This window comes from Prunus avium, chromosome 3, assembly GCF_965620075.1.
Source record: "Prunus avium chromosome 3, drPruAviu1.hap1.1, whole genome shotgun sequence".
NCBI lineage: Eukaryota > Viridiplantae > Streptophyta > Magnoliopsida > Rosales > Rosaceae > Prunus > Prunus avium.
The window spans coordinates 4,051,098-4,077,701 of NC_142286.1; the positions used below are offsets into that span (position 1 = coordinate 4,051,098).

General features: G+C 35.4%; 1 pseudogene; it reads left to right on the forward strand.

The window, feature by feature from the left end:
- The first annotated feature begins 4,455 nt into the window (after window positions 1-4,455).
- LOC110769912 (pentatricopeptide repeat-containing protein At4g32430, mitochondrial-like) lies at window positions 4,456-19,937 on the forward strand (annotated as a pseudogene).
- Window positions 19,938-26,604: the final 6,667 nt, after the last annotated feature.

Below are 26,604 nucleotides of genomic sequence, written 5' to 3' on the forward strand. Positions count from 1 at the left end.
GTTGGGATTGCTCCACGCTTACTTTTTTATGGTATATATTTCTTAATAAAGTATTTAATTAAAGGAATAAAAAAAAATTCAATTATACACAAGTTTAACGAAAAAACAATTTTGTTCAAGCACTATTCTTGTTTTTTCACAAACTAAAATAAGGTCTCAAGTCCATCGGCGATTTTAAAAAGGAAAGTGAAACTCATTTTTCCTTACTTGCAGCCCATCAATTTATTTTTCTATAAATAAAATCTTGAGTTTTATAAGTAAAACCCGAAGACTAGAATCTAACTCAACAACTTAACTAATTAGGCTTAACATCTAATTTATTATACTTTTTAGATTCCACAAGTACCCCTCATTGCAGTTTACCTTTATTCAATTAATTGTGTTAATTTCTTATTAAATTGTTGACTTTATTTTTCAATAAATTTGATGCAATTTAATGTTTATTTTTCCAAGTGGCATTTAATGTTTTTGTTTGTTTCTTTTACAATTCATTTGTCTTCTCTTGGCATGGGATTTTTCCTTTTTGGCAAAATATCCAATTCATTCCATCAATTCTTACAATTCTCATTAATTTAATTTTCATTTATAGATTAATGTACTCATTCTTTAAAATTCAAAAATATTATATGTCTATATTTAATTGTATTTGCAAATATAAGTAAATCATTGTACTTAAAAATAATATAGGTAAATTAATATACATATGATCTGTACATATGAATACACTCACATTAATATATATATATTTTTTAAAGAAGGAAGGTAAGTCTTAGTGAAAAAAAAAAAAGAATTATAGGTAAATTAATATACATATGAATACACTTACATTAATGTACATATATACTAGTCTCTCTGCATGCGCTTCCGCGCCTGCGAGAGGCTTTTTTTAAAAAAAAATCAATTTATTTTAGAATTAAAAAAGATAATGGGTAGTTGTGTTCCATAAAAATAGGATCCATTATCTGATTTTTATTTTTATTTTTATTTTTTTAAATATGAAAAAGTGTGAATTTACCATATTATCCTCATTTAATTAATAATTTCAATTCTTAATGTTTGCATTAACCAAATGCATTTTCTGGTATTTTGAATGTTTCACCATTCTCTGCCTTTTGCTTTATATATATAGATATAAAGTAAGGTAAGTCTTAGCGAAAAAACAAAAAGAATTATAGGTAAATTAAGGACTTGAAAAATATAGGTGTACATAGATAGGGTTCGTCATTGGGCCAGGCTGTCGGCTTAGCTTGAAATTTTGGGTTTAGGCTGGGTCTAATGGGCTTTTGTTATTTTTCAGGTCGGACCGAGGTTTCAAAGGGCTTGGCCCAAGCCCACCTATCGGGCTAGGCTTTGATGGGCCACCATGGACCTAAACGACTGGGTTTTTTTTATAAATTTTTTTTCCTAAGTCTTTTAAATTTTTTGTTACATATTTTTTTGTCAAAAGTGATGGATAAAAAGAACATTAGTATAGATTATTATATAACTTAAGAAAAATATATATATATTATAGCTAAACTATTTTACTAAACCTAGAATAATAGCCAATATATTTTAAAAATATTATACCTAAAAATGAATCATATGAAAATGTGTTACGTTTATCCCCAAACTAGGATTGACGTCATGAAAATTCAAGGAATTTGTGTCATTATAATTAATAAAAGGAAAATAAGCTTTCAAATTTTTTATTGAACCATTAAATTTGAACTTGACAAAAAAAGGGCACTAAAAGATATAGTGTATATATTGCTTGTTTGTTACAAAATTTTAGACAACATTGAAAAAATAAACTTAATTTATAACATATGTAAGAAGTTTATTAATTTATCATACATATTACATTATTTTGATTAAGTATAAAAGGAGGTTAGAGAGTGCATAAATTAAATCTTAAAAAACAGGGAGGGCCTAAACCGAGGCTGGCTGGCCACAGACGGACCTTATCTGGTTGGGCTGCGGGTTCCAAACCCTAAACTCAAGCCCTACCCCACCTTAGAATGGACCATACTAAGTGGGCCTAACTATCGGGACGGGCTTTAGCCCATCGGGCCTCAGACTACCCACTTTGACTCCCGGACTGCGGACCAAATGTTGATTCCTACATATAGATAAATAATTTACAAATTTATAAATAAACCTAATCCTAGACATGTATTTATAAAAAAATCCAAATACTATTTAAACATAGAAACACACCCAAAATCAACCCCAAAATCAACAATTGTATATTTTTTGGGTGTGTTTATAAATGGATTTTGAGTGTGTGTAATGATGGGTTTTGGGTGTGTTTATAAAGTGTTTTGGGTGTTGGGTTTTTTTTATAATTTCAGCCCCCATTTTGGGTGTTGTAGTGAAACTCCCTAAATAATTTACCTATATATTTTTTACCTATCTAATATGAATGTAAATTCAATGAAGTTATCTCACTTTAATAAATATATATATATATATATATATATATATATATATATATATGAATGTAAATAATGTAACTATCTTTTCTTTTTAGTTTATAAATTATGCATCTACCTTTTTATATCTAAATAATGTACCTATTTTTTTCTACATGAATATGTACCTATCTATTTGCCTATCATGTATTAGATATGTAGGTTTTTTTTTTTTTTTTTGGCATATATCCCCATAATTTTTCGATGGAAAATTACCTCATCAAGACTTTTTTAGGAAAAAAGATTCATTTGTATGAGGCATATTTTCATTGTTTGTTTAGCTATAATTATAATATTATTATTGTACATATGTATTAGATGTATTATTATTTATGTATATTGGTGTGGTCATTGATTATTTTTGGTTGAAACGTCTTATTATTGAATAAGTTTACCCCAAATTAAAAGGAATTATATAAATGTTGAAAATAAGGACCTGTTTGGTATCCTACTAAAAAAAGTAAACTGAAAACTATGATTCTTTTTAAAAGCATGAGTTTTCAAATAGTGATTTTAAGATCTTAAAACTTGTTCAGTATTGAACTCCAAACTATTTTTAAGATCTAAAAAAAATTGAAATTAAAATCAAAAAAATCATAAACCCTAATCCCCATATTGAAATTAACAAAAGAAAAGGAAAAAGATGTGAGGCATAAACCCAATCAATTTTGGTGGTGCGCAAGAGAGAGAGAGAGAGAGAGAGAGAGAGAGAGAGAGAGAGAGAGAGAGAGAGAGAGAGAGAGAGAGAGAGAGAGAGAGAGAGAGAGAGAGAGAGAGAGAGAGAGAGAGAGAGAGAGAGAGAGAGAGAGAGAGAGAGAGAGAGAGAGAGAGAGAGAGAAATATAAATAAATAAAACCTCACTGTTTTTTTGTTTTTAATAATAGGGGTGTTTTTGAATTTTTTTTGGGTTTGGGTTTTTTAAAAGGGAGTTTCACTAAAATACCCAAAATGGGGGCTGAAATTATAAAAATACCCAACACCCAAAACACTTTATAAACATACCCAAAACTCATCATTACACACACTCAAAACCCATTTATAAACATACCCAAAACCCATAATTACACACATACCCAAAACCCATTTTGGGTATATTTCTATGTTTAAATAGTGCTTGAGTATTTTTATAAATACATGTCTAGGATTGGGTATTTTTATAAATATCTATTTTTAAAATGGGCATACCAAACAGTTATTTAGGGCAAATATATTTTTGAGTTTATAAAATTGAATCCAAATAGGATACCAAACGGGTCCTAAGGGATTTGACAAGTAGATAGATGGCATAGTATGTAAATATTTTATAATACTAGGATAATTATTAACCTACATTCAAATTTGAATTTTTCATATAAGTTAATAAATAGGTGAGTTTATGTCTAGAGTATAAGAGTTATAAGGGCATATCTCACAACATCTCTACTTTTTTTCATAAATCTATTTGGACGGCTTTGGTTTATGAGTTCACGTAAAGCTCATATGTTATCGTCGTACTAGCAATTATAATATAAGATCCCTATGAGAACAAAGGTAATTATATTTTAATAAGGGACTTTTAAGGGCCGGCCGTGACTTTTCAGTGGCCCAGGGCCAACAATTAAAATGAGGCCCTTAATTTGCATTTGTATGTAATCATAGTTTAACAAGAAAAAGAAAATCTACACATATATTTTCTTTTGGGATAAATATAGTAATTTATTTGAACAAAAATAACAAATCCAAATTATCATATGGTTAACGACAAAAAACCAATCGAACTAGGATGATTAAACATTTTCTTGAAGGAAGAGTTTTGATTAATTGCATATTTATTGTTCCAAAACAAATTAACATGGGCCTCAATATAACATATACTAATATAAAATTTTTTAAGCCCTAGGTCATCACCCTCGGGCCCATGCCCTTGGTCGACCCGGCTTTTACTTAAGTAGTTAAAAGCATTTACAAAGATAGGCAAAATTCAATTAAAACTAACCAAACTAACCAACCCAATTGATTGGATATGACCAATGGGGTGGTAGTTGGATTGACCCCTGGTACCGTTGTGTTGAGAATCCCCTATGAGAACCTTCCTTCCTGTGATAGGTAAGGCAACTTTGTTTTGGTCCTTCCTTCTTATCTTTCATTTTCCAAACCAAGTACCAATAAGAGTAATATTTTCCTGAAACTTATATGGCTCTTTTATTGTATAGGTTGATAGCCATTTGTGAGGATATATATGCTGCAACAGCAGAGTGTGAGCTTGGAGTTGAAGAGGTCCTTTATTGGACGCTGGTGAAGATTTACAGGTCACCACACATGCTGCTAGAATACACAAAACCCGACTAGACATGCTACCTCCAATTGACAAGGACTCAACTAGGTTTAACATTGACATTAGGTTTGACTAACACCCATTGTACATATCGGAAATACAGATACTGATACCCAGTTATATTTGAAGAAATACAAAACAAATTTCTTTCTGCCGCCATGTAAAACTCCGTCAGCCAGAGAACCTCTGGTTTCCATGTATAAGGATATGCACAGAGCTCAGCATTTTTAGCATAGCTTTGCATAATCACAGAAGGCATATTGGTTACATATGCACATGTTGTATTTCAAGATGATTTTGATTTATCATGTATATAGTTTCAATACAAGTTGGAGAAAAGCCATACAACAATATTATATTTTCCAGTAGATTTCTGTTCCTTTTCCTTCAAAAACACAGGATGTATATGTATCAGTTGGACAAACCATGTCATGTCACCATTGTAATGACTTCACTTGAATATATTGTTGCCTTGCCACCCCTCCCCTACTCAAAAGGTTTGTGAAATGAAATATGCTTAAAACCAATAACCAAGGAAAACAAAAAATACGATGGAAATTCAACCAATGCAACTCTCTACAAGTATCATTTTTCCGAAATCGACCCAAGTTCAATCTATGTGAATAACATTGCGGCTCTCCTCAAATCGTCTTCGTTAGTGAAGTGAACAAATAGAAATACAAAGAACACAAGTGCGGCTGGAGCATCAAAATTCTAACAAGATATCAGTACGGACAAACAGACATCATTTCCACACAAGGCAAAACCTCCCAACAAAATTTTCACCGTTGATCTTTCAACATACACTAGTCATACACTGCCCGTCTCCTCCTCATCCTTCAGAGGTCTCATTTTTTTGTGGCTGCTACCAGAAACCTTCGTATATAGGATTTTCTTTTAAAAATGCTGCTATCTCATTTCGGGTTCTCACTTTTTTCCCCTTGGGTGTAATATAATAAGCATCCAGTTTGGAATAATCTTTTATGGAGGGTAGGGAATTCATCATTTTAGTATGTTGTTGTAGGGCCTCCCTCTGATGACATTGGCAAGTTATTGCTCACTGTAACTGGTTCTGCCATGAACGCATGTTTTTTTTTTCTTGAGAGAATTGCCGGCTTGGTTGGCACCGGCAGAAACTGAATGAAATATATTGGGATCAACGTCAGTTTGCTTATTTCAAGTGTTTTAATTGCTTTTCTCAGTCAAGAAAGAAATGCACCACATGTTTTCTTCCCAGACTAGTGCAAGGAAATGAATGCAGAAATTATTCACGAACAATGGCTTTTGGGTGGGCGGGCATGATTTCCTGTAAGGAAGTTTTTCAAGGAGTTTAGGCAAGGAATTAGCATCAGGAAGCTATAAGAATATACTATTTTCTGCGGAGGTTTCTGATGATCAGGCAGTGTTCGAAAAATCGGCCTAGGCGGGGACTAGGCCCTAGGCGGCCTCGGCGGGTCTGACCCATAAAAAAAAACGCCATTTTGGAATCTCCAAGGTCAGGGACGAGATGATGATGGTGGCTCAGATTTTGGGAGCTATAAGAATATACTATTTTTTACGGAGGTTTTTGATGATCAGGCAGTGTTCGAAAAATCAGCCTAGGCAGCGACTAGGCGCTAGGCGGCCGCCTAGGTGGCCTGGGTAGGTCTGACCCAAAAAAAAAACCGCCATTTTGGAATCTCCAAGGTCAGAGACGAGGTGATGATGGTGGCTCAGATTTTGGGGTGGCTATATGAGGATTGAAGAAGATGAGAGGTCGGAGGGGGAGGGGGCGCGCTGGAAGACGGCTCGTGTTAGACTTGGGCTCGGCTCGTGTTGATGAGAAAAACAGAAGGAGAGATGGGCTTTTAATTGGGCCTCGGAAAATAAAACATAAAATGGATTTTCCGTTATGAAATCGCTAAAGCAACTACTAATAAGTAACAAGTTATAACAAGTAACAAATAAATATTATACAAATATTTCTCCAAAATATATACACACAAATAAACATTAAACGGTATACCAACAACGTTGGATGTTTTACAATTCTGATTATAAATAAATAAAATAAGTCTACAAACACTCCTTAAACCAACAAAATAATCAGTTTCCTATTTTATTTTATCTAGGAGTTGGATTCCCTTAATTATTCAGTTATTGCCTTTTGTTCTTTTTCCATGGGTAATTAATGCAATTTAATTCTAGCATCTGGACTTATATGGATATGAAAATCAGCAAAAGGAACTCACCTTTTCACTTTCTAAATTTGGCCTCGTGTGAATTATTATACGGGATGAAATCAGACTAATCTATGTGTTTAAATTTGGGTGTGGTGCCAACGGGTTAGCCCGGTGAAAAATAGCCTTGATTTGCTTACCAGAAGTCTCAGGTTTGAATACAACGTGAACTGATATATCTCATAGCAAAAGAGCAGGGTTGTCAGGTGCAATGAGAAAAAGGCTGTCATTGGGTTTAGTTCATAATTACGTTGGATACATTTTAGAAAGTAAATTCTTACACAAGAAATTTTATACTATGAAATTCAAGATTCTTTTATCCCAAAAATGTTGGTGGATCCCTATTTTTTGTTGTTGTATTTATGGGTTTAACCCATATTATTTCTTATAAATAATATCCATTTTTTATTCTTGCCTAATAGACTAATAGCTGGAAATCATTAAAATGGCAGGTATTGAAAAGAATTTAAATTCTCATTCCCCAATATCATTGGTATAAAAAATAATAATTGAAGAAATAACTCTATCCTAATTAGCTAAAGTGGTATTTTAAAATAACATGACAAAATTGTATATTTAAATATTATAGCCGCGCGGTTATACTATTTAAATATATAGATTATTATAAATAAACCCAATCCTAGACATGTATTTATAAAAAAACCCACACACTATTTAAACATAGAAACACACCCAAAATCAACCCCAAAATCAACAATTGTATATTTTTTGGGTGTGTTTATAAATGGGTTTTGAGTGTGTGTAATGATGGGTTTTGGGTGTGTTTATAAAGTGTTTTGGGTGTTGGGTTTTTTTATAATTTCAGCCCATATTTTGGGTGTTTTAGTGAAACTCCCAATATATTATTTTCAAGGTATAGCCGTGCGGCTATACTCTTTAAATATATTATTTTCAAGGTATAGTCGTGCGGCCATATGCTTCGAAAATATTCGAATATTTTAACGGTATAGCCGGTCGGCTGTACTCGTTAATTATATTCCAAAACGAACGCGAAGCTTGCACTCGCAGTCACAACCATTTTCGCTTCTCTATAAGCGCTTCCAAGCTTCAAAGACTCGGTCTTGAGCCTCTCTCTGTCGCTCAACTCAAGCTTCGATTTTTTTTTCTTTCGTTTCAGCTGCTGTGTTGATTGGATCGGATTGGACTCTCTCTACGAAACCATCAAATGTCATTCAGCTATTGAAATCTCCACTAAGATAACAACTCTGATGCTATAAGGGAGTTAGGTGGCCAGGGCGGGTTTAGGCGGCGCCTAGGCGGCCTGGGCGGATCTAGGCGGCCTGGGCGGTTCTAGGCGGCGCGGGTGGGTCTAGGCGGCCTCCTTTTTGTTCCAAATGAAGACAGACGAAGCTTCCACTTGCAGAGGAATGTGGTGCGCAAGTGAAATGAAGAGACAGAGAAACGAACACGATGAAGTTACCGTTACCCTTAGAGCCCTTGACATGTTCTGTAAGCAACTTCGGTTAGTCCAAGGCTATCCTTAGCTTTGAATTCAAAATCATGATTGGATTGCATGTTTGAAAGTTTGATAGTTTGTTCAGATTGTTTTTGTATTTCAAACTCTGTGATAAGGATAACCTCTTAAAGGAGGAGTCCTATCTTATCTTTGTAACTCAGCTCTTGTATAGTTTGTTTATAATACAAACCCTCCATCACACTGATGGATCATTCAGCCAAAACGTGTGTTTGATATTTTACTTGGTATCAGAGCTTTCTGTCTCATAACATCGATGAAGTTACCGTTACCCTTGCTGTCAAGGCCTGTCAAGGGGACCCCAAACCCGGATGCCAAATTCACAGGTTATTAGTTTCTTCTGGGTTTGCTTCGTATACTACGGTTTCAAATTCTTTGATGAGTATGTACACCAAAGCTGGACAGTTTGATGGTCCCTTACTTATCTTTGAGACTATGTGCTATACTAATATAGTTTCTTGGAATACTATTCTTTCGGGGTTTCAAACAAGTGAGGGTGCATTGAATTTTGCTCTTAGGATGAATTTTACTGGAGTTGTTTTTGATCCAGTGACTTACACTACGATTCTTGCTTTTTGTGCGGATCATGAAGATTTTCTATTTGGATTACAACTGCATTCTCTTATATTTAAGTCTGGTTTAGATGGTGAAGATCTTGTTGGAAATGCACTTATAAGTATGTATTTGAGGTAGAGTCAGTTAATAGAAGCTAGGAGTGTGTTTGATGAAATGGAGAGTGAGGATCTGGTTTCATGGAATGCAATACTATCAGGTTACTCTCAAGAGGGAAATTATGGGCTTGAGGCGATTTTTGTCTTTATTGAGATGGTGGGAGAAGGGATGGGGTTAGATCATGTCTCATTTACTGGTGCAGTTTCAGCTTGCGGTCATGAAATGAATTTAGAACTTGGGAAACAGATACATGGCTTGACAATTAAATCAGGATATGAAAGTCATGTTTCAGTTTGTAATGTATTGATCTCGACATATTCAAAGTGTGAGGTTACTGAAGATGCAAAATTAGTCTTTCAGTGCATGAATGATCGCAACGTTGTGTCTTGGACAACTATGATTTCAATAGACGAAGAAGATGCCATCTCTCTATTTAATGAGATGAGATTGGATGGACTATATCCAAATTGTTACATTACTAATCCATGCTATATCAATTAGGAAGTTGGTGGAGGAAAGCGAAATGATTCATGGGTTTTGCATAAAGACTGGCTTTTTATCAAAGCGTAATGTTTGCAACAGCTTGATCGTCATGTATGCTAAGTTTGAGTCCATGCATGACTCCATCAAAGTTTTTGAGGAGTTAAACTGCAGAGAAATCATATCGTGGAATGCACTAAAAACATTCTTGGTAGGAACATGGAGTCGAAGCCAAACAATTACACATTTGGTAGTGTCTTCAGTGCAATTGGTGATGCTCAGGATATTTCTCTGAAATATGGCCAATGATGCCACTCTTCCTTTATCAAACTTGGATTAGTGACTGGCCCAATTATCACAAGTGCTCTTCTTGATATGTATGCAAAGTGAGGAAGCATTTGTGAGTCCAAAGGAGTTTTCAGTGAGACGCCTCATCAAAGTCAGTTTGCTTGGAGCGCAATAATATCTGCATATGGTGGGCATGGAGACTATGACTCAGTGATAGAATTGTTCAAGGAGATGGAGAGAGAAGGGGTAAGACCTGATTCAGTCACATGTCTTTCTATACTAGCAGCATGCAGCAGAAATGGAATGGTGGAGATGGGCCATCACTGATCGGTGCATAAATTACATATCATTTTGTACCCTTTTAACTTATGATTTGGTTATGTTTTTGAGTTAAACTTGTGCTTTTAATCCTTTTTGTGTTTATCTTTCAGTTCATTGAGCTTTAGGTAATAATGATGGCTTTAGAGAGCATAATTCATGCAATTCAAGCATGTTAAGGCCTAATTTGGATGAATGGATAAAGAGCTTAAAGACAAACTCATTTTGGCTACAGCCCCCTGCCAGTCCAGTTCCGTAGGTCATATTGCAAGCATTGTTTTAACAACCTACATAGCTCGAATGAGGCCACATTCTTCATGAAAGTTGTTCCAATTGGTGTGTACTATAACATATCCAAAATTCAGCCCCATTGGATAAATCTGGAGTCCGTTACCTAGCAAACACAGAACCATGCTCAGGATGGATCTTATCAGCGCGGAAAATGAGTTAGCAATTTATTTCGGCCTTAACTTCTTCCTCCGACCTTGGATTGGCCCAAATAACATATGGCTGGAAAGAAGACATTCTGAACTTCAATTTTGAGTGCTTAAAGTCCTAATTTGATTAAGAGAAGCCCAAGTTGTAAGCCCTTGAAGTTGCTGGTCATGCTGACCTCAGCATGTGCTGGTTGGATGCTTGGTCATGGTGAGCTAGGTATGAGCTATCATTTCTGGTTGGAAGCTTGGTCATGGTGATATGAAGATGAGCTAGGGCTGCTAGTGGGATCTATTGGTGAAGTGCATCAACCAATTCAAGATTTTCTAATACAAGTGCATCACCCAATTTAGATTTTCTAATACAAGTGCATCAACCATTTCAGATTTTATAAAACAAGTGTTGTATGCATTAGCCATATTGAATTCAGATTTTCACTTCCCCTAGGCCTATAAATAGGGAAGTTCTCTAAGCTTGTAAACACACCCCAAGGGGGGGAGCTCTCAAACACTTCTCTAGAGCTCCCTTCCCTTCTCTCCCTCAAATTCTCTTAGTTTTCCTTTCTAGTTCTCAATTCTAGCTTTCTTTAATGTTTTCTTAGTTGTAATTTATTTTTCTTGTAATGTACATTGTTTCTTAAGTATTCAAGTTTAATTAGTTTCCAAGTTTCAATTATGGTTTTTGTTCTTATTCATTATGCTTATAAGTTAATATGCTTGTTTGAATGATTGATCACCATTTAGGCTTGCATGTTAGCTATCTTGGTTTGAATTAAGAGTATACACCATGCTTTAATTCGAATTGAACTATGAATAGGAAGAGTATGTATGGACATTCGACAACAGGGATTAGATACATGCTTGGTTGTTTAAATTGTTCTTCTATGCTTAATGGGTTCCTAATGCTTAATTTTAGGTTAGACAACAAATGATCAAATTAGGGAATTAGGAACACAAGGTTATGACCACACACCATGGCTTAATCATACATTAGCTAGAATCAATCCGTTAATCTAAATTGAACTTGGGAACTTATCTACTTGAGTTAGTTATTTTCTTTCTTTCTTGTTTTATTTATTTCCTTTCTTTTTCATTTCTGTTTTGTGTAGGGAAATGAATTGGATCATTCAATCACCAATCCTCGTGGGATCGACCTCGCACTTACATATGCTATACTACCAAACGGCTCGTGCACTTGCGAGTATCACAAGTTGAGGATGCAACTGAATCCATTTTGATGCAGTTGAATCTACACAACAAGTTTTTGGCGCCGTTGCCGGGGATTGGCAACATAGTTTGGTTCTATTTCTTTTCCATACTTGTTTTATTTTTATTTTCATGTTTTTCTAGACAAACACTTCTCAAGTTTTAAAGTTAATGACGTTAATGGACAAGTTGTGTTTGTAGTCCAACAGAAAAGGACAATTGCCCAACAAGCAAGAGAACTGGGTTTAAGTCCCAGCTTACACAACCCATTGGTGCTTGTTGCTTTGAAGCATGGAATTGGACTTGTGTTGATTTTTCCCTTTCATTTTTAGTTTTTTTTTTATATTTCGTAATCCTTTAATTCCGTTTCAAGTTTTTGTGTGTGTTTGTTTTAGCAATGTAAATAGCTCAATAAAAATGGAGAGAGATGGCAACTTCAAAGATAGGAAGTGTGGAGTAGTGGAAGAAGTCGCGACCTCCAAATGCATCACGCTCGACCTAATCGCTTCAAGGGGGAGCATTTCAATCCTTTCTCTTTACTTGTTATTATTTTAATTTTCTTTTTCTTTTTTTTTTAATTTAAAAAAATAAAAAATTTAAAAATTTAAAAAGATTTTTCATATGAGCCGACTTATGGTAACCCCAGTGAGCACTTCCGTTAATACAGTGTCTAGGAGTTCTTTAGGCGACACCTTCGGTGTCTAAGAAGTTTGGGTTTTAAGCGGGACCATTGTGACCCCTCCAACCTTCCCGGATCCCCTGGCTGTGTTTTCTGAGGCCCTTAACTGGTCATCCGTGAGTTGCTTGTATATTTGTGTGTTTTAAAAACAATAATAATAAATATAAAAAAAAAATTTGAAATTTGAAATTTGGGTTTTTATTTTTCCTTGTAAATTGCAATTTGGAACTTCTTTGTTGTTTTTTTTCTTTGTGTGGTCAGTTAGTTGTAAATAATAATAACAAAAAAAAACAAAAATTAAAAAAAATTCAATTTGGAACTTCTTGGTTTTCTTTTATGTTTTTTTTGTTTTATTAGGTTAGTTTATTTATTTACGTGGTGTGGTTAGTTAGTTTATTTCTGAGTGTTAAAAACACATTTTTATTCAAACATTGCATTCAAAAAGATAAAAAGTTTTTTAAAAAAAAAAAAAAACATTCAAGTAAATTAAAAATAAAAACAACTTCTTCATCTTCATCTTCATCTTCATGGCATGCCTCTGTTTTCTCTTACTTGCAGAATCTGCAGCAGCTCCACATGGTCCTCATTTTTTCTCTGCAGTGCTTCCACGTGCTGATTGGCACAATAGAGCCGCTTCTGCAAGTCTGCCACCATAGCCTTCAAGGAAGCTATTTCCTCGCTCATCGCGGCACACTCCCGTGTTCTCGCCAGCAATCGCATGCCCAAATTGGTAGCCGAGACCGCGTGGAGTACAGTTAAATTGTGGGACTCCTCCACCGCTGCCTTGTCAGACCTCTGTGCCACATGCAGATGATCTGTCGGTGTGAGCTTGTTACCAATCATGCCTCCCAGCAGCGCTGCTCTATTCGGCATTGCCTCAGAAAAGTTCGGTATTATCTCAGCAAAGTTTGAGGCCGTACCGTGATGATATGTGGAGTTTGGGAAGACATGGTTTGGAGGAACCCTTATCTGCGCATTCGGTGGCGCAAGGGACAATTCAAGGTTAAGATCATCAAGGTGAGTGCATGAGGATGCCATTGTTTTGTTTTTGGATTTTTTGATGTTTTTCTCTGAATTTGCAGGAAGAAATGCGGGGTGCTCTTCTACTTCACCGAGATGAGTTTAAATAGACTTATACAGACGAGGGAGCCGAAAGCACTTCGGATCTCGAGGGTGCTATCCTGTGCTCTTTTCTCTCGGATCCCTTCATTTCCGGCGCAAATTGCGAGCACGTTTTTTTTTAAAAAGGGAGCATGCTTACACTTTCACTTACTTTTGCCTCCCTGTTTTCTGATGTTTGTGTTTTTGCTTTTTTCAGTTGTTATTTTATTTTATTTTATTTTTCAATTGTTTTCTTCTTGTTTGTCAGGTTTCTCAAGAATTTAGTTGGAAGAAGAGACAAAATTAAAGATGCGTCTTGGACACCTGGTGCAAGAATCCCATCTCTTCTTTTAAATTCTTGTTTGAATTGCGTGTTTATTTCAGTTTTTATTTATTTATTTATTTATTTTGTTTTTATTAGGTTTTATAATTTAAAACTCATAGGATATTCTTTGAAGGAGCTAAATTTTTGGTAACTCCAGTGAGCAACCGCAGTCTATACAGTGTCTAGGAGTTCTTTAGGCGGCACCTTCGGTGTCTAAGAAGTTCGGGTTTTAAGCGGGACCATTGTGACCCCTCCAACCTTCCCGGAACCCATGGCTGTGTTTTCTGAGGCCCTTAACTGGTCATCCTTAAGTTTTTCTCTTAAAAGAAGAAGCAACTATTTGTGTGTTTACTTAACTAATAAAAATTTCATGTTTGGGTTTTCGTGTTTTTGTTTGATTGTCATTCTTTAAATTTAGGGTCAATCGTCTCTTTGAGATAGCATAACATTTTTATATATATATAAAAAAAAAAACTTTAAAAATAAATAAATAAATAAAAACTGAAATCATTTCTTCTTGGCGCTCGGTGTCTCGACCATAGGAGCTTTTAGTTTGGCCGTCTGGATGTCCACTTCTGGGTCTTCACGCACAGCCTCTTGGGGCTCATCACTTGAGCTCCCAAAGATCGCAATCTTAGCTTGAGCGTAACTACTCTCGCGATCTGCTTGCTTGCGTTTACCCGGTCGGTCTAGGTCCTCCAGCTGCTTTCGCATGTCGCGAGAATACAACTCTACCATCTTTGATAGGTTTTTATTCTCGTCCCGCAATACTTCTAGCTGGTGTCGATTCACCTCCACTATCCTTGACCTCTCCCTTTTTAAGCTCTTTATAGCACTTTGACAATCTTCAACCATACTTCGCTCCGCCGCCAATTGAGCTTTCAGCACCTCTACCTCATGGGACTTCGCAAGTAGGCGATGACCCAAACTTGCAACACATGCTGTACTCTGCACGCTCAGTGCCAGGGCATCACTCGTGACTCGGTTGTCATCCCTTGTCCCGAACACATGTATATCTTTGGGAGTCACTAAATTTCTGCCAACTCCAATAGCAACATCGTTGTCTAGGAGTATTGAGTCATTGACAGACACAGGCCCCCGTGAGGAGCCAAAGTAGGGCATCCATACTGGTGCTGCTGCTTGGCCCCGTGTTTGAGTCGGTGGAGCTAGGTTGAGATCCAACGAAAATGGGTAGGAAGAGGCCATTTGATTTCTCACTTTTTTCTTCTTTTCTCTTTTGTGTTTCTGAGTTTGTGGTTTTGTTTTTATCCCCTTCTTTTTCCTTCTTATAGATATAGTCTTTGACAAACCCTAGCCATTGCAGCGTCTAAGCATTTCTGAATCTCCAGCATTCATCGAGTCCCACAACCTTCTCGCTTTCCAACCGTACCCAACACATTTATCTCGACGTGACCTTTCTGAACGGACGCGTTCAGTAAAGTCATCACGACTTTGTATGGCCCCGTAATTTCTGCTTGTGGAGTCTGCGGCGCCTCTATGCGTCGACACGTGGCTCCTGCTTTCTGCCCGTGACTATCCATGAGACGACATTAGGGACCACATGCTTTCTTTTCAGAAATCCCACTTTGCGCTCATAATTCACGTTTTATCTTCTTTTAAAAAAAAAAAAAAAATAATAATAAAATGTGTGGGCTTCAGAATTCATTTTGGGTCGGTTTTTCACCTTGTTTGGGTTTCAAGGTGGGTTAATTTCATTGTGGGCTTTGGGCTTCAAATTTTTTTGGGTTTCAGAATTGTGTGATTAGGGTTTACTGTTTCATTTTTTGTTTGTTTGTTTGTTTGTTTTGTAATTTTTATTTTTGTAATTATTTTATTTGTGTATTTTAATTCTTGTGTGTTTTGTGATTTATATTTACTTTAGTACCTTTCATTTCTTGCTATGACATTGCTTGTTCCTAATTTTTAAACATTGAGGACAATGTTCATTTCTAGGTTTGGGGGTATTGGAGTTTAGCATGTAAATTTGATTTTTTTCCTTAATTTAATTTAATTTTTTTGCTTGTTTTTATTTTTATTTTATTTTGTTTGAGTCTTGCTTTTATTTTTATTTTGATTTTATTCACTTTCCGAACACATTTGATGAGATTGTGATAAATGTTTGCATGACTTAAATGAAAATTGGATTTCATTTTATTTTAGTGTTTTTTTTCTTTATTAAAAAAAAAAAAAAAAAAAAAATTAATTTGGCATTGTTCTAACATGATATGCTTGAAACCTTCTTTAAACTTGCCATTTGTTTCATAATTTTCCAATTAAAGGATTTGCATGATCTAAAGAATTGTATGAAGCATAAATTAGACTTATATAACCAACCATATAAAGTGAGCTTTTGAGCCTTGTACTTCAATTCATGAGTGTTATATACATACTCTTATTTTCTTGTCATCAAAGTTGTTGTTTGATCTCATTATTCATTGATTTGGTTGAACACTTAAAAGTCATTCATTCTTATGCAATTTGATTTCATGACATTTAAGAAGTGATATTAAGGCCCTCTTTGGATCGTTTGTGCCTTTCAAGCTAACCTTATGCATGCTTAAGCATGATTTTCCATTGTTAACCATTTTGAGCCTACATGTAAACCTTTTCTTTCATTTACCAATTTTATTTCCTCGCCTTAGCCCAAAAAACAAATATTTACCTTTCTAAGGAACTCATAGGGAATGGGTGTTACATTTCGAAAGAAAAAAAAAAAAAAAAAAAAAAAAAAAAAAAAAAAATATATATATATATATATATATATCACACAATTGGTGAAAGAAAAGAGAAAAGTTGTGATTAAGTGGTGGTTGAATGAAATTTCATTTTTGGGTTTCATTTTTGGGCCTTCAAAATAAATTGGTGGTTGTTCAGGAAAGGAGTGAATCAATGTAAATGAAGGTATAAGGAGTTTTGATCATGTAAAAGAAAAATAAATTCTCATTGTGATGATTCGAAGTCTTGTAAACAATTGTTTTATGCTCTTATATTTTGAGTTCCTTGGACTTTGTTTTATCCATACCTTTCATTTCTTACTCACCTTACACCCTTGGCCTCATTACAACCTATGTTAAAGACCTAAATTGATCTTAAATGTCATGTGGTTGAATTGCATTCATTTTTCTACTTTTAAGTGTTTGGCATCCTTCTTGAGATCATATTAATGCAAGTTCTTCATCTTTCTATTTCGAGTTAAGTCTTTATGGTTTAACTCTAATCTCATGTTTATAACTGAGTGTTGCATTATAGCCCTCTTCCGAGTGATTCATTTGTGAGAGGACAACTTTGGTGAGATTTGAAGTTGAACTTGTGCTTTGTATGATTTTTGAAATTGTGTGAAAACTAAGATTGGGGAATTTGTTGCATTTGGCTATCACACTACCACACTTTGAGCATATTATGTTTTGAACTTTGCCGCTTTGTGAATAATGTTTAAAATTGAGCTTTTATTGTTAAAACTTTTGAGTCATGTGCATGAGTCATTTCTCTTCAGAAAATGTTCGGAAAGATTGTTTTGAGTTCTTTTTATTTTTGTAATTTTTTTCGTTTTGTTTTGTTTTGTTTTGTTTTTTTGTTTTGTTTTTGTTAATGTAATTATTTTTTTTGTTTTTGTTTTTTATTTTGCTTAAGGACTAACAATCTTTTAAGTTTTCTAATTACCTTGTTTTACAGAGTCAGTAAAACGTTTGTGGGTATCGTATCTGTTAAACCCTCAGGAGACACAACTCCTCCTACTAGGGATGCCTAGAGGTTTAAAGGCTTGTTGCATACGCTAAATGCAATCGAGTTACCTACGAAAGTGGTTTAATTAACTTCTTGTTTGTTTTTATCTTTGTTTTCCTTTTGTTTTGCTCGAGGACTAGCAAAATCTAGGTTTGGGGGTATTTGATCGGTGCATAAATTACATATCATTTTGTACCCTTTTAACTTATGATTTGGTTATGTTTTTGAGTTAAACTTGTGCTTTTAATCCTTTTTGTGTTTATCTTTCAGTTCATTGAGCTTTAGGTAATAATGATGGCTTTAGAGAGCATAATTCATGCAATTCAAGCATGTTAAGGCCTAATTTGGATGAATGGATAAAGAGCTTAAAGACAAACTCATTTTGGCTACAGCCCCCTGCCAGTCCAGTTCCGTAGGTCATATTGCAAGCATTGTTTTAACAACCTACATAGCTCGAATGAGGCCACATTCTTCATGAAAGTTGTTCCAATTGGTGTGTACTATAACATATCCAAAATTCATCCCCATTGGATAAATCTGGAGTCCGTTACCTAGCAAACACAGAACCATGCTCAGGATGGATCTTATCAGCGCGGAAAATGAGTTAGCAATTTATTTCGGCCTTAACTTCTTCCTCCGACCTTGGATTGGCCCAAATAACATATGGCTGGAAAGAAGACATTCTGAACTTCAATTTTGAGTGCTTAAAGTCCTAATTTGATTAAGAGAAGCCCAAGTTGTAAGCCCTTGAAGTTGCTGGTCATGCTGACCTCAGCATGTGCTGGTTGGATGCTTGGTCATGGTGAGCTAGGTATGAGCTATCATTTCTGGTTGGAAGCTTGGTCATGGTGACATGAAGATGAGCTAGGGCTGCTGGTGGGATCTATTGGTGAAGTGCATCAACCAATTCAAGATTTTCTAATACAAGTGCATCACCCAATTTAGATTTTCTAATACAAGTGCATCAACCATTTCAGATTTTATAAAACAAGTGTTGTATGCATTAGCCATATTGAATTCAGATTTTCACTTCCCCTAGGCCTATAAATAGGGAAGTTCTCTAAGCTTGTAAACACACCCCAAGGGGGGGAGCTCTCAAACACTTCTCTAGAGCTCCCTTCCCTTCTCTCCCTCAAATTCTCTTAGTTTTCCTTTCTAGTTCTCAATTCTAGCTTTCTTTAATGTTTTCTTAGTTGTAATTTATTTTTCTTGTAATGTACATTCTTTCTTAAGTATTCAAGTTTAATTAGTTTCCAAGTTTCAATTATGGTTTTTGTTCTTATTCATTATGCTTATAAGTTAATATGCTAGTTTGAATGATTGATCACCATTTAGGCTTGCATGTTAGCTATCTTGGTTTGAATTAAGAGTATACACCATGCTTTAATTCGAATTGAACTATGAATAGGAAGAGTATGTATGGACATTCGACAACAGGGATTAGATACATGCTTGGTTGTTTAAAATGTTCTTCTATGCTTAATGGGTTCCTAATGCTTAATTTTAGGTTAGACAACAAATGATCAAATTAGGGAATTAGGAACACAAGGTTATGACCACACACCATGGCTTAATCATACTTTAGCTAGAATCAATCCATTAATCTAAATTGAACTTGGGAACTTATTTGCTTGAGTTACTTATTTCTTTCTTCCTTGTTTTATGTTCTTTGTTTTTGTTTCTATTTTGTGTAGGGAAACTAAATTGGATCATTCAATCACCAATCCCTGTGGAATCGACCTCGCACTTACATATGCTATACTACCAACGGTTCGTGCACTTGCGAGTATCACAAGTTGAGGATGCAACTGAATCCATGTTGGTGTAGCTGAATCCACACAACAATCACCTCTTTCATTCAATGGTGAAAGACTATCATATTGAACCATCTCCTCAACGTTATTCAAGTATGGTGGACATGTTGGGACGTGCAGGGAAATTGGAGGAAGCAGAGGAATTGATTAGTCAGATCCCAGGACAGCCAGGGTTTTCGTTGTTGCAAAGCCTGCTTGGGGCTTGCAGGATCCAGGGGAATGTGGAGATGGTGGAGAGAGTAGCCGATACATTGATGAGATTGGAACCAATGGAATCGGGTTCTTTTGTGTTGATGTCCAACTTGTACGCCGAGAAAAGGGACTGGGAAATGGTAGCAAAAGTTGGGAAATGGATGAGAGATAAAGGAGTGAGAAAGGAAGTGGGATATAGTTGGGTGGATACTGGGAAGAGTTAGCAAAACTATTTGATAAAATGCTCTAGCCATCGCTACTTGGTATACTCTAGGTCCAAAACCTTTGTATGGTAATGTCAAAATTGAGGATGTTCTCAAGTTGCATCTTTGAATTTTACAAGGTTTCTAAAAATCTTGTAAAAGGTAATGTGTAGAAAGGTGCTAAAACTCGTAAAATTAATTGGCAAGAAGAGCCGCCACAAATAAAATCTTGCAACTGGTAATGTGTAGAAAGGTTCAAAACCTTTGGATTGGATTTCTATTTTTTGTTGTTGCATTTATGGGTTTAACCCGTATTATTTCTTATAAATAAAATCCATTTTTTATTCTTGCCAAATGGGCTAATAGCTGAAAATCATTAAAATGGGAGGTATCGGAAAAAACTTAAATTCTCATTACCCAATATCACTAGTACAAATAAAATAATTGAAGAAATAACTCTATCCTAATTAGCAAAATTGGTATTTTAGCCCTAAACCCAAAAATATCATGACAAAATTTTATATTTAAAGGGTATAGCCGCGCGGCTATACTATTTAAATACGGCTATACTCTTTGAATATATTCGAATATTTTAAAGGTATAGCCGCTCGGCTATACGCTTTAAATATATTCAGAACGAACACGAAGCTTGCACTTGTAGTCACAGCCATTTCGCTTCTCGATAAGCGCTTCCAAGCTTCAAAGACTCTCTCTCTCAACTCAAGCTTCAAATTGTTTTTTTTCTTTCGTTTCGGATTGGATTGGATTGGATTGGACTCTCTCTATGATTGGATTGGATTGGACTCTCTCTATGAAAACCATCAAATGTCATTCAGCTATTGAAATCTCCACTAAGATAACAACTCTGATGCTATAAGGGAGTTAGGCAGCGCCTAGGCGGCCTGGGAGGTTCTAGGCAGCGCCTAGGCGGCCTGGGTGGTTCTAGCCGGCGCCTAGGCGGCCTGGGTGGGTCTGGGAGGCCTGGGTGGGTCTGGGAGTCCTTTTTTTTTTTTTTTTTTTTTCCAAATGAAGACAGACAACGCTTGCACTCGCAGAGGAATGTGGTGCGCGAGTGAAATGAAGAGGCAGAGAAACGAATACAAATCTTGCACTCGCAGTCCAATCTTCAAAATTCAAATACTCGGTCTTAAGCCTCTGTCTCAACTCAAGCTTGGATTTTTTTTCTTTGGTTTCAGCTGCTGTTATTGAAGTTGGCAACGTCAGATGAACATCCAAGGCAGTTTCTTAGTATGCCATAAGAAGCCCAGTAGATGGTTCTTTAACCTGAGGCACACATTGCAGTTTGGCATTGGATTACACTATGCCGGTCTGAATGACAAAGATGGATCTCTAGTTGAGGAGCTTTTTGCAAACAACAAGATTCATGCATTTCTGTCTTACCTCAGTAAGCATGAGTCTTTCCTGAAAAACACATTAGGAAAAGAGAATATAAAAAGATCATGTTCTTACTCTATATACTGATTAGGCATACGTATTAAATTATAGGTATTGGTTTGTACCAGCACATTGGCATGGGGTGTAAACCTTCCAGATCATCATTTGGTCATTATTAAGGTAGTCCAGTATCCTTTTCATTTGGCTCCTACATTTACAAAGGTTTCTAGTAGGAGTATATTGCAGTAGCTGTTCTTCAGGACAAATTTACGTAAGTGTTGATTCTCTTGCAGGGAACAAAATATTATGATGGGAAAACAAAGAGATATGTTGATTTTCCAATATCAATCACAGATATATTGCAAATGATGGTTTTGGTCACACATGACTATATAGAATAAAAAATGGAAAGAAAGAAATATGTGAATCAGATTACATGCTTTTCTCCCTTTATAATCAACAGTTGCTCAGATTCTACAAGAAAGATGGGAGTAGATGTCCATCATAATCCGCACGTGCCTAACAAATCATGTTACTTTCTGAATATGTGCCTCAAATACTAGGAATCAGGTTGTTTGGGGTTTTGAATATCATAAAATCTAATAAAGTCAATGGATGAAGTCTTGCAGTCCTATATCTAATCAATAAACCATTTTCCTTTTTATTTTTTCAATACTCTACACCTATCTTTTCTTCGCTGTTAAAGTTCAGAACGCCTATCATTTGCATTGCTGTTGTGACAGTGATCCTCTTGTATTTAAATGTGGTGAAGACACAAGTTAAAAGCCTTTGGTTTTTATTATTTTGTGTCCTTAGTATTTGATTTATTGAGCCTGTACAAAATCTTACATGAGCATTGTCTTCTACAGATGTTTAATCCAGCTTACTATGGCTTGGACAATACTGAACCTGAGTTTGATATAAAATGGATAAGGACCGCTTAGATGATCCACATGTCAAAGCCAATCTGCTATTTCAGGTCAGAGTTGTCTTCAACTATATGTTTTTCAAATAAAAACTTCATGTCCTTATCCTTTTTAGTTCTCTCATCGTTTTATTCTCTTACCATGCATGAATTCTACATTCAGGCACATTTCTCGCAGTTAGAATTACCAATCAGTGATTACGTCATAGACTTGAAATCAGTATTGGATCAAAGTATGTGAATCATCCAGGCCATGATAGATATATATATGTGCTAATAGTGGGTGGATTGCATGAATCTTCTGCAAATGGTCGTGCAGGTATTTCTGACTTCTTAGTAGTAGCCTAGAATAAAAGACGAGTGCTAGTGCGAATTGGGCATTCTGCCTTGTTTATATTATTACATTCTACAGCTAGTGCTAGTCCTCTTTCCTGTATTGTTTATCTTGTTTTGCATTTTTTTTCCTTTGTCCTCCTAGAGATGCTCTTCTTTTGTGTTTTTCCTTTTCACAGTACATTACCTTAAAAAATATAGGGCCATTTCAGCAGGACTCAAACCTTCAACTTTTGGGTAACTTTATGTTTCTCTTTATTAAAATTGAGTATATTGTGGGATGTGATTGCCGGTATTAATATATGATTGGATGCAGCTTGCTTCTTTATCAAACCAACGTCCTCGTGAAATGTTGGATCTCCTACGCTTTCTAGATACAAGAGAGGTATTGCACTTTCTCCCCTCTTCACATTGGGAATTTCAGGTGCACGTGGGTATGGTATACGTAAGAATGAGATGCTACTTCTCATCTAACACATGTTGTTTGAAATCTCATTTAGAATAGTTGGTATATAAATTCCATATGACCTTCGATATCTTTAATTTATTTCAAAACAGAGCTGGAAACTTCTCTTCGTTGTCACATTAATATGTTTTGTATCCAATTTTTCATATGCAGAGAATATACTGATGTATCTCAAAGCAGAAGAGTAGGGGTTGTCAAGTGCAATTAGAAAAAGGTTGTAATTGGGTTCAGTTCATAATTACGATGGATACATTTTAGAAAGTAAATTCTTATACAAGGAATTTTATACTATGAAATTCAACAGTCTTTGACCCACAAAATGTTGGTGGATCCCTATCTTTTGTTGTTGTATTTATGGGTTTAAACTGTATTATTTCTTATAAATAAAATCCATTTTTTATTCTTGCCCAATGGGCTAATAGGCGGAAATCATTAGAATGGGAGGTATCGGAAAGAATTTAAATTCTCATTCCCCAATATCGCTTGTATAAATAAAATAATTGAAGAAATAACTCTAGTCCAATCTAATATAATATGACAAAATTGTATATTTAAGGCGTATAGCCGCTCGGCTATACTCGTTAAAAATAATAAAATAATATAAAGGAGTATAGCCGCCCGGCTATACGTTTTAAATATATTTTCGAATATTTTAAAAGTACAGCCCTCGGCTATACCGCCTTAAAAATAAAAATATATAAACAGGTATAGCCGCGCGGCTATAATGTTTTATTATATTCGAAAGGGTTAATCATTTTATTAGTCCTTGAACTTAGACCCGATTTGCATTTGAGTCCCTCAATTTCCAAAATCGTTCCCGTGGTCCTTTAACTTCACTTTCGTTAGGACAAATGGTCCTGCCGTCAATTTTGTTAACTTTTTCTGTTAAATAAATGCAAGGACTAAGATACTAAATAAAACTCAAGTAGATCTCCAAAACTTAATTTTCCTTCATTGTATAAAATAAGTTCACAGCATTTATGCCTAAATCTGGTATTATAGCTACTTAAGAAAAACCAAAGCTGAGCACTCATAGATGCACTTAATCAAATTCCTACAGCACATTGAAAAAGGAATCATGTCAACTATATATTTTAATAGTGGTTAAAATTTCTACTCAATATATTTTTATGGAAACTATAACTGCATAATCTGTTTCTTTGATCCTTATCCATAAACACACACACCATTTTTTACAACGAAAACAAAAGAATAACTAATGCAGAATCATGCTATCACATTTACCTCAGTTACTAAGCACGCATGGATTGTCAGTATCTATAAGTAAGTTTTCTGTGTCCAGAATTTCTCCATAACCATATCAAATGATAATTCAGACTACTCATTATGGTTGATGATGATGGAGACACTATGAGACCAAGGGCGGAACCAGGAATTTTTTAACGGGTGGGCTAGCTAAAGTTATTAGCTTAAAATCTAATGCTCTTTTTATTTTATTTTTATACTTACAATTTCTATATTTTTCTAGAAATAAAAGTATACATTAAATCATATAAACCACGCACATAGGGTGACACCACAATAGAAAAGTGGATCAAACTCTCCCTCTCTCCCCCAAGTGCACTCGGGTTCAATTCGCTAGTTTATAACTCCTTTGACTAAAGTTATTAGCCATCAAATCCAATTTTTATACATATTATTTGATATCTCCATTGGAGGTGCTCTTAACTGAGCAAACAAATTAAATATAAGATTATTGTAGGCCTATAGGTTGAGTGGACAAGGGGTTATTAGGCTACATTTGGGTGGACTACTAATCTTTTATAGAGTGAAATCACATAAAAATACATATAATATTTTTAAATATTTTTTAAAGGCTACCTGGGCTAGAGCCCATGGTAGCCTTGTTGCTAGTTCCGCCCATGTATGAGACTATATATGCAATAGAGACAATATACAAGCTTAGCTTATCTAAATATTCGAATATATTTAAAGCGTATAGCCGCGCGGCTATACCTTTAAAATATTCGAATATATTCAAAGCGTATAGACGAGCGGCTATACTCTTTAAATATAGTATTTTCGGAGTCCAGCTGCGCAGCTATACTATTAAAATATGCGAATATACTCCAAGAGTATAGCCGCGCGGCTGTACCCTTTAAATATAGTATTTGCATAGTACAGCCGGCCGGCTATACGCTTTAAATATAATATTTTCACACTACAGCCGCGCGGCTATACTGTTAAAATATTCGAATATATTCGAAATGTATAGCCGCGCTGCTAACTGTTTAAATATAATATTTTCAGCGTACAGTCGCACGGCTATACTTTTCAGAATATATTCGAATATTTTCAGAGTACAGCCGGACGGCTATACCGTTAAAATATTCGAATATATTCAAAGAGTATAGCCGCGCGGCTATACGCTTTAAATAGAATTTTGTAGGCACCCTAGTAGACCCTTCAATTTGATTAAGAGTTTTTTCTCTCTTGCGCATGAGAGAGATGAACAATTGATTTCTAAAGGTGTATTTGGACGATATCAAAAGGAACAAGTAATGACAACTTGCATGCAGACCATTTTCATTTGTCTGTCCACTACACTAGCCATGGAAGATGTACTACAAATATACCATTTGGGACGACAAATGGCTAGAGTGTAGCAGCTCATGGAATGTAAGATTTGACTTTATTTTTTCAGAAGATATAAACAGAACTGAAGGTAAACTACCTGCAAGTCTTTGAGCTCGACATTGCCACGGGAAGGCCATTTTGAAGGAGGAACACAGGTCTTTTATCTCCCATGCTGCTTCTGATGGGATGTTTGTAAATTGTTTTATCCTCTCAACTGATACCATCTTACTTTCGACAAAGCAGCTCATATAAATGGCCCAGAACAGCACACCATTCAGGGGCAATCCCTAGGAGAGAGTTAAACCAACATTCTCTGCACCCAGGGCCGGCCCTGGGGGTAGGCAAGAAGGGCCTTGGCCATGGGCCTCCAATTAAGGGGGCCCCAAAAATTTTTATATTATATATATATTTTATTGTCCAACTAAAAATTAAATTAAAAAAAAAAAAAAACAGAAAGTCAGCGTTGTAATTGAACGAGGAAGGCTCTTCCTCTTCCCATTCAGAAACTCTTTGTTTCCTACGCCACACAGCCAGCCAAGAGCAACAGCCCCTTTCCTAATTATTTCTCCATGGAGCTCTATTTAATCCATCGATCTCTTAATAATCCACCATTATATTTTTCTCTGTTATTCCCATCTCCCTTCAATCCATTATCCATATCCTTTATTTTCAGTTTCTATCATCTTTCTCATATCAGATTCATATTATAACCCTAAGTTTCAATCTCACCCAAAAAGCTCACAAATTGTCTTTGAGATTGATGGTGACCAAGAGGGGAGGAGCATGAGAAACTGAAAAGGTAATCAGATTTATAATTTTTTCTTTATATTTGTTCCTACCCAGCAAACTATTGTTTCAATTCAATTTCCAATAGGAACAAAACACAGAGAGATATAGAGTGGTAATCAGATTATTGTTCAGATTTTATTCTTGTCTAACTTGTTTTTTGTCTCTACGAAACTCCGCAAAGG